The sequence below is a fragment of the Actinia tenebrosa genome, unplaced genomic scaffold, assembly GCF_029948245.1.
Source record: "Actinia tenebrosa isolate PJP-AT-01 unplaced genomic scaffold, QUT_ActTen_1.0 PGA_scaffold3__52_contigs__length_22856419, whole genome shotgun sequence".
Taxonomy (NCBI): domain Eukaryota; kingdom Metazoa; phylum Cnidaria; class Anthozoa; order Actiniaria; family Actiniidae; genus Actinia; species Actinia tenebrosa.
This window is the reverse complement of record NW_028292580.1, coordinates 5,952,114-5,960,727: the sequence shown is the minus strand read 5'-3', so window position 1 is coordinate 5,960,727 and position 8,614 is coordinate 5,952,114.

Genomic DNA, 8,614 nt, shown 5'->3' with positions numbered 1-8,614 from the left:
TATTCCTATGAAGCCCAAAAGGTGGCTAATGTGCTTATTTCACATTACTTGTGACTATAATTTATATTTTGGGGTGTTTGGGTATTTCTTTCTCCCTTTACTACTGATATTTTGATCATAAACTACAAAGAAATGTATGGAGCGATGTTCGATGTTGAGTGTATGACGTCACAGACTCCAAAAAATAATCGTCAAAATATCATACTTTCGTCCTGAATATCGAGAAAACACTTTATACAGTGATTATTGGACCTTTAAAGAGTATTCTTAGGAAGTTTCCGCTGAATCCAAGTTTGAGCGATTTTCATCGAAGTAGCACTTTAATTTTCGTGGCTTCAGCGCTGGCGGTGGTCGCATCAGCTCTCACTCTAAAACAAAATAAGAAACATGATTACTTGCTCATTCTATACCTATAAGAATGCCATTTCTCTAGACAATATTGCAATGTTAACAAACGGTTTGAAGACGTCTTTATTGTCCATAATATACAATGCACTCGTAACATGTACAATATATTCGAAATCTAAACCGGCTTTTTAAAGGATGGACCTATAGATTTTGGGGGGGGGGGGGGGGTAGGGCAATTTCTTTTGTGCAGGAATTTTTTTACGCCTTATGGCTGTCATGAGGCGTAAAAAAATTCCTGCACCAGTAATGTAATGTCATTCATGAAATACAGTTCATCAATGCCCACTAAAATCAATAACGCCGTTTTTTGCTGAAAAGTTACGCTAAAATAAATGTAAACTACATCATACTTACCAACTTGATGCTGCACACCTGTAAACTCTGAATTTTGCTACTATGAAATTGCTGAACAAGTAATAAATGAAATACGTTCAGGCAAAAATGATTATATATAAGAAGAATAATCATACAATGGCGCTTAAAACTAAAATTTAACATTGCTAGTCACTTTCTTGCCACTTCATCATTAGCAAATTCATAAGAATTTCTAACTCCGGTTGTGGGAAAACGTTTATAATGTTTTTAATATGTTTTGAATGTAATTCTTAAAACCTGTACTAATGATTGCATATGGTATGTACCAATCTCGAAAAAGGTTGAATAAGGTGTTTTTACAAGAATGCCCCCACTAATAACAAATCTCCCTTCTCCATCCCGTCTAGTTTTGAAAAACGTGACAACCACAATAAGTAAATAAGAACATTAGATGTATAAGCCCTTTTATAGTATCTTGTCTTGTGTAGCTAGTATGTTTCTTATTAAAACAAATGAGGTGGCCAATTTTTTTTTGGTTGGAGAACGAATGATTCAAAACTATTGCTATTGGACGGTTTGCAACAAATTTACATTTCTTTAGCTACTAATATTTCGGGAGAGGCACCAGTAGTTATCTAGTTGGTGCCCTAGGTAGTCCGATTCTGTATATGCTTCTTCAAGATAGATCTGCAGCTTCTCATTCAATAGTTGTTTAACCTCCTTGTATTTCGCGGTTTAGGTTATTGGGCCGGCTGTTGAAATGATCTATAAGGTGCACCAAGGATTTAAAGCTGTTTTCCTGTACTTTAAGATGTTCTTTAACTATGTTTTAATATTAAAATACTTATTAGGTCGGAGCCCAAGTTATCGTCGTCTGCCATCTTACCTGTCACATGTCACCTATGAATGTTTATACTTCCAATATGTTAATGATAGTGACGAATTTTTGCAATAGCAAGGTCCAAACATTTCCCCCTTCCTTATAACCACATTTTGCTATGGACAATACAAAATAAATAATAAAAGACCTAAAGTAGCACCCTGAGGTACTTGTATGTTATACTCTGAGAATCTAGTAGAAACTGATTAATAGAACATTTTTATGTCCTGTTGGTCAGGTATGATGAAAACCATGCATGGGCTACACCTCCAATTCCATACAGATCTAGTTTATTCAATAGTATAGTGTTTTCAACGATATCGACTGCTTTGGCTACGGTTTACTACCTTAAAACATAGGGAGTATTTACTGGCATGATGTTGATAATCACAACAATAACGGTTACAGTAGCGAAATAATCACTTGCCATAAGAGGACTGAAATTGATTAGCTGCCTCCATAAAGGTGTCCGCGACAAATTGGTTGTAGTCAAGGTAAATGTTCACCAATAAATTACTGAGCCTCTGGTAAATAATTGTTTTAGTATCTTAACAAAGGTGGTTATTTGAACATAGATTTAATTCTAAAATTCGTATTCTTTTCAGGTTTTGAAAGTTTATAGCAAAATACACGATTAAAAAAATGTATACAGTTTTGAGAATGTATGTGTGTAATGCACTAAATCTTATGACTGGCCCAGCGGATAATAATGTTTATTCCTTCATAAAGCCCATACTTTTTATCATTATACCTGCCATGTAGGAAGTGGTACATATAGTCCCTTATGACATCATGGCCAATTAAAAACTCCCCCATGTTTAATATACAGTTACCACCTCCATCCACATCTATGGGGCCGCAACCACAACCAGCATTTCCAGTGATTACTAGAAAAGGAATAAAAAGTATTGAATTGCTGTCAAACGACACCTACAGTGTCTGATGCAGCCTACCCTCTGTATAACACTCTCAGTTTCTTTTAAAAATCAAATTCAATATCTTTTAGTAACCCATCTTGGAGCAGGTCTTCTTCATCAACGTTCAATTTAACTTTTTCGTCTGCGAAAAAGTTCTTCTGGAGAATTTGCAGCTCCCACTTGAGGTCCCTTTGTTCAAAGGCTGGTGTCAGTAGCTGTCATTATCATCATCATCGTTAGACACTGAAGTTTTTCCTAATAAAGCATTGACAACGTTACTGTGAATCCTTCAGAATGAAGGCAAGTTTCCAATTCACTTTTGCTTTGAAGTCCATGGACAATCCTACCCGGAAGCGGAATGGTTCCTAAAGTCATCCTCATCATCACTGCAATAAGTTAGATACAAGTGTATTTTAAATGAATACAAAAAAGAGGGGCAATGTTATTAACATGTCTTAACCCGAATCTAGATACCTACCTCAATAAATCTACATCGAGAGTTGCTTGACGCTTTAAAGAAAGAAAATAAGAATCAGTTGATATTGACATTTAAAAAAATGTAAATAATAAAAGATGAAAATCATGAAAGATCTTTCAGGACATCAAATTTAGATTTTTTTAAAGGCTGTATTTTAGATGTCAAATTGTGTCAAAGTGGATCCCATTGTTAACAATTGACTTTTTTGCAAATCCTGCTGCATTTGCTAGCTTATAAACTACTGCTATTTTTTTCTTGGACTTTTAGGAGGAGCCCTTGATACGTTTGAGATCGCTTTACCTAAAACTTGTGGTGTTTGATGCACCATGGGTGGTACTGCATCAACCTGTGCAAGGCTGGTCAACCTTCTCTTTGATCTAAACTTCTGTACTCTCTCCCTGTGCAACACAATGCACCAAAGTAGTCTTAAAATCACAAATGGCTTATGATGGATTTGAAATGCATCAGAATATTGAATCAAAATAATACCTGTTCAATCTTTTAAGTCTCTGAACTTCATAAAGACTGCATGCAAATTGAGGTACACTTCTTTGCATTGGTTTTATTTCTCTATCTTCTCTGTACAGAATATATTTGTCCTTGTCAAGTTTTAATTTCTCTCTACGAATTCTTTGCCTTTCTGCGTCTGTTTTGGCCATTTTACTGTCTTATCAGGACAAAAAAGACTTAACGTGTACATTTTAAATATAATAACCTTTACTTCACTGAGTGTACTTTGGTAATAAGATCCTCCCAAATAACTACTTTTATGCTTCCACTTGTGTCAGCAATTAGTGCCTCAACCATTTTCAACTTAGCCTTTCCAGCTTGAACTTCTGTTTGATCACTCATGTCAAGCACCTTCGCCTTAAAGTACTCCAGTTGGCCATTGCACAGAGACACTGTGACTCCGCCCAATTGGAGGTGTGATTTTGTCTGTATTCCTTTCTCGGCTATTCCAGTGCAATGTTCAATTCGAAATTATGGCGGCGAGTAGAAGGTTCGAGTTCAAAGTTGAGTATGGAGGCGGGGGAAGTTTTTCGAGCAATTTCTGCAAATGGTCCAGGAAAGAATCATTTTATAATATCCCTACCACTTTCAACAATCTCATCTATGACGAGAGATCTCAAATCACTACTTATGCTCTTCCCCTACGAGCCTATACGAGCCAATCCGAGCCAATCCGAGCCAATCCGAGCCAATCCGAGCCGAGCCTACGAACCTATACGATCCGAGGCGAGCCGAGCAGAGTCGATGTGAGGTCGATATGAGGTCGATGTGGGGTCGATGTGGGGTCGATGTGGGGTCGATGTCAATCTACACTAGAATGTATACTAGATCTATACTAGATTAATCTTTGACGTAAAATATAGGATGTGGTGCAATCCAGCAACCTAAAACATAGATATAGATGACCACCCCTCCCCCTACAGCACCTCACTTAGAATAGCTATGACATCACCCTTTGGGCTGTGCTAAAAATAGATATGATCTATCCGTAAGGGGATCTGGTAGATCGCTCCGGAGTTGCTATCGTTACCAGAACGGCTTCTGATTGGTTCTCAAATCCTATGACATCATTTTATAAGGGTGACGTCATTGCAAGGGCTGATCCGCGATCCACCCTGATCCACGATCCACCTGATGTAGAACTGGAACCTCACTGGAACCTAACTATAGAATACGTCACCGTTATTGCGGGCCCGGAGTAGGGTCTAGGGGAGAGCACCAGGATGCAGGTACTTCATATCTACTAATTGTTGTTACTATTATGGATTAATACGCCGCTCATCAAAATCCGAGACTTTCGTTTGATCAATGTAATTCAATAGTAAGCATGCTAAATTGAATTTGTTATTATACCTTTGGCATCCATTAGAAAGCCATTAACATCCAGAAACTCCTTCTGGGGACGAAGTGACAGTAATGTCTCTCTAATATCCGAGTTCTCTACTCAGCCATGCAAGCTCTTCTCTGACTTTTTGCTTGATGTCAGCTGTGAAACAAAATGATTTAATTACTTCCAGTGCCTCACCAGTAAAAGTACCAAATGTTCCCAAGCTAACAAATGAATGATTATCATCAGCCCCTATATCACCACCACTGTGTACATGGTCACGTAGCAAACTTAGAGCCTTGTCCACTACAGCTTCAGAAGGACGGCAGATTAAGGAAAAATGGTCTTTAAGATTGTTGCACTGGGTATTTTGTACAAGTTTGATATCACAATCTTTGATATATGCCACTGGTGGAATGTTGAGTGAAGCAAGTTGTCCACGTGTTAGACCAGGATTTCTACACAATAACTGCAGTGGGTCAGTCGAGCTTAGTGTGGTCGTGGACACTGGAGGAGGTGGAGCTGCTTGTTGACTGGGATTCTGACGTGACACTGGAGGAGGTGGAGCTGCCTGTTGACTGGGACTCTGACTTGACACTGGAAGAGGTGGAGCTCCCTGTTAACTGAGACTCTGACGTGACACTGGGGGAGGTGGAGCTGCCTGTTGACTGGGACTCTGACGGGTCACTGGAGAGGGTGGAACTGCTTGTTGACTGAGACTCTAACGTGACACTGGGGGAGGTGGAGCTGCCTGTTGACTGGGACTCTGACGGGTCACTGGAGAGGGTGGAACTGCTTGTTCTTTATTTGGTCTTCATGCTCTGGATCGAGTTCCCAGTCTACATCGGCCCTTTCTTCATTGTCGTTGGCAGTATTATCGAAGTCATAGTAATATGTCTGAGTACCTAGAATCAATATACTTTTATTACTGAAACAGTGAATGATATTATTTAATTTTTAATTTGATAACAGCATCCTTACTTGTAGTGATCATTTGCCCTTTTTTTACTTTCTCTCCTAAAGCACCAAGTAGCTCTTCTTCTTTTTTTTCCATCCTGCGGATTTTTGTTTGCAAGCATTTCACCTTTCTCTTGGAGAGTTTTAGCTTTTCTTCGATTTCTCCATACTTTGCAGCTTGATCCTGATAAATTTACAATTTGAAAATTTTGAAAAAAAAACTGTGACTTGCTTGAATGCAAATGAAAAAAGTGTTTCTTTGAACTAAATGTTTGTTGTATAAGGTTACACTGTCACTAGTTCTGCAGGCCCCTGACTAATAATTGGCCCTAGAATACCCTTTGAAAAATCCTTACACATTAACGCCAATTATACTTACTTTTTCCAGGGTTTGTTCTTGGAAATCTTCGTTGCAGGTGGAAGTACCTGGGATTTCCACTTTCACAGATGATTCCACAGTATCCATTACTAAGATATTAACACTGTCACCAGACTCGTCGATAACCTCGTCATTTTCCGAAACATTTATCTGAATCATCGTATTTTCAGTCGTATCTCCAGTCGCATTATCAATCGTATTTGAATCATCGTTTGTCGACTTGTTGATTGCCATGTCTCGTATTATCTGTGGAAAAGATACGTGGCCTTTTTAGATGATGATTATTCGACATCGGCCGGCTATATATTTTACGGTAGTAGGATGGGTTTTTTCGCTTTACATAATTGTTTATCCATACCCGTTCATATAGTGTTTTTGAGATGACTTACTATTTCAATGTAATTCAAGCAAATCAGAACATATCTTATTTGATAGATTTTCGCACATTACTGTCAGCTGATATTCATAACAGAGTTGAAATAAATGACTTTTGTTGTGGTAAACACAACATAAACGCCAAATTGTTCTAAAGCATTTTTTCTAATTTACGGATTTCAGGAAATTAAAGTTAAAGAGTGTAAATCTTGGTTTGTAATCTATTGATTGAAATATTATGACTCATTGATCAATAAACAATGCATGATGTTGGCGCAATCTGGTCGCTTTAATATGTCGGCGCGCCGCGAAATTTTCACGCAGAATGAATATAAAGGTTATTAAAAAGCAAGCAAGAGTACTGCTGATCCTAGAAAGTTATGATAGTAATTGCAATTTTGAATTCTCACCACTACCTACCTAAAATCTTAACAGTATTATAATTTTTTTGGCTAAAGCGTAGAGAAGTTTGTGCTACTCACCTGTCGGCGGCTTCTGTCACTGATAAGTTCGTCCTGACTGTTGATTTCGGGCTTCCAAAGAGTTGGTACAGATCCTGGCTTTAGTATTCTCTTTGAGCCTTCAAAATGCACTGCTCTTTCAAAGCAGCTATCCTCAAAATGCTCAGAGCACACAGTGAAACGATTTTCAGGCTCGAAGTTAATGCGGTGCGTCGTGACAAAACGCTTCCACTTCGCAGCGTTCCAGCTTGTTAATCGGCGAAGAATGCACTGAAATGCCATTTTTTGGATCAGATTTATTACTGCATCCCTGAACCACACAACAATTAGATGGCATTCTTAATAGTTTTTAACTTTTGAGGAAATAAATACAGATAAAGCTCCAAATTACCGGCGCGCTACCCGTACTTCACATGTATTTCCTTAGCAAATTTCTCACGTTGGTTTGTTTGGGTTGAGTAAGTGACGTCATATCCGCTCGACCCAGACTGCCCCGAGAGAACAGAGAAGCGACAACTGATTAATGGCGGCCACGAAGAAAAACGAAAATTTAACGGACTTCTTGTGGGAATATGTAAAAAAAGTGCTCAGGAAATATTTATGTAAGTAATATTGATCATAAGAGCGACTTTTTGAAGAGTTTTGAAAATTTGACCAATTTTCGTGCTAGTCCCCCTTTAAACAAACTGTTTTGAAAGTACGTGGGAGTAGAGGTTTCTAGCATCTCCATCCCAATCTCACTCTGGCCACAAAGATCTTTCTTAACATTATCTGGCACAACTACTTTGGTCACCAGGTTAAATAGGTTCATCACTCTCTTCGGTGAAGGGCTTGGAGAATCTTTTAATGGTGGTCGTCAGCTGTTTGATGTTCTTTTCTTCTCGTACTAATACAGCTGTAGTTAGACTGTGGTGTTCCCCCGTCTCCTTCTGCCCCGACAGTCCTGCCATGTTCTTTGCTTCCTTGGCTAGCCTTGCCATTTCCGGAGCGATGAGAAAGAACTAATTGCGTGCGTTCGGGATAAGGGTAATGCCAACGAGTTCTTCTGAAACTTTCATGGATCGATTAATGTGCTCAAGAGCATGATCAGCACCTAGTGCACAAAATGATGCTTGACTGTTCTTGTTGAGCAACCAGTTTCCTTTTTTGAACTCGTCGATAACATTGGACTCTTTCAATGCTTCCATCTCTGCTAAATAAATAGGAATCCTTCGTGCATAGTTAATCATATCATGAGCAAAGAAGATTCTTGATAACTTCGCCAGAGTTTTAAGGTGTACCTCCCAGTCACCAGTTCTTACAGCTCTGATAAAGGCAAGCATCTCCATCACCATGCGCATGTAATGTTGCATAACCTTGAACATGGGCTTCTTGTCATGCGCCATATCAAAGGTTGACATCTTTTCTAGTACTTTTGAAGAGTCAATAGTGTTTAACATCCGTGATCGAAATTTCCTCATTAAAGTGCGTGAAAAGTTTCTAAATAGCTATTTCTGCATTCTCACTCAATATGGTGACGATACATTAAAATGCAATAGGTATAAAGGGGATTTTAAGATGTGGACTCGTTTCCATGCTGAGATACTACGGACGATTTTCAATCCCCC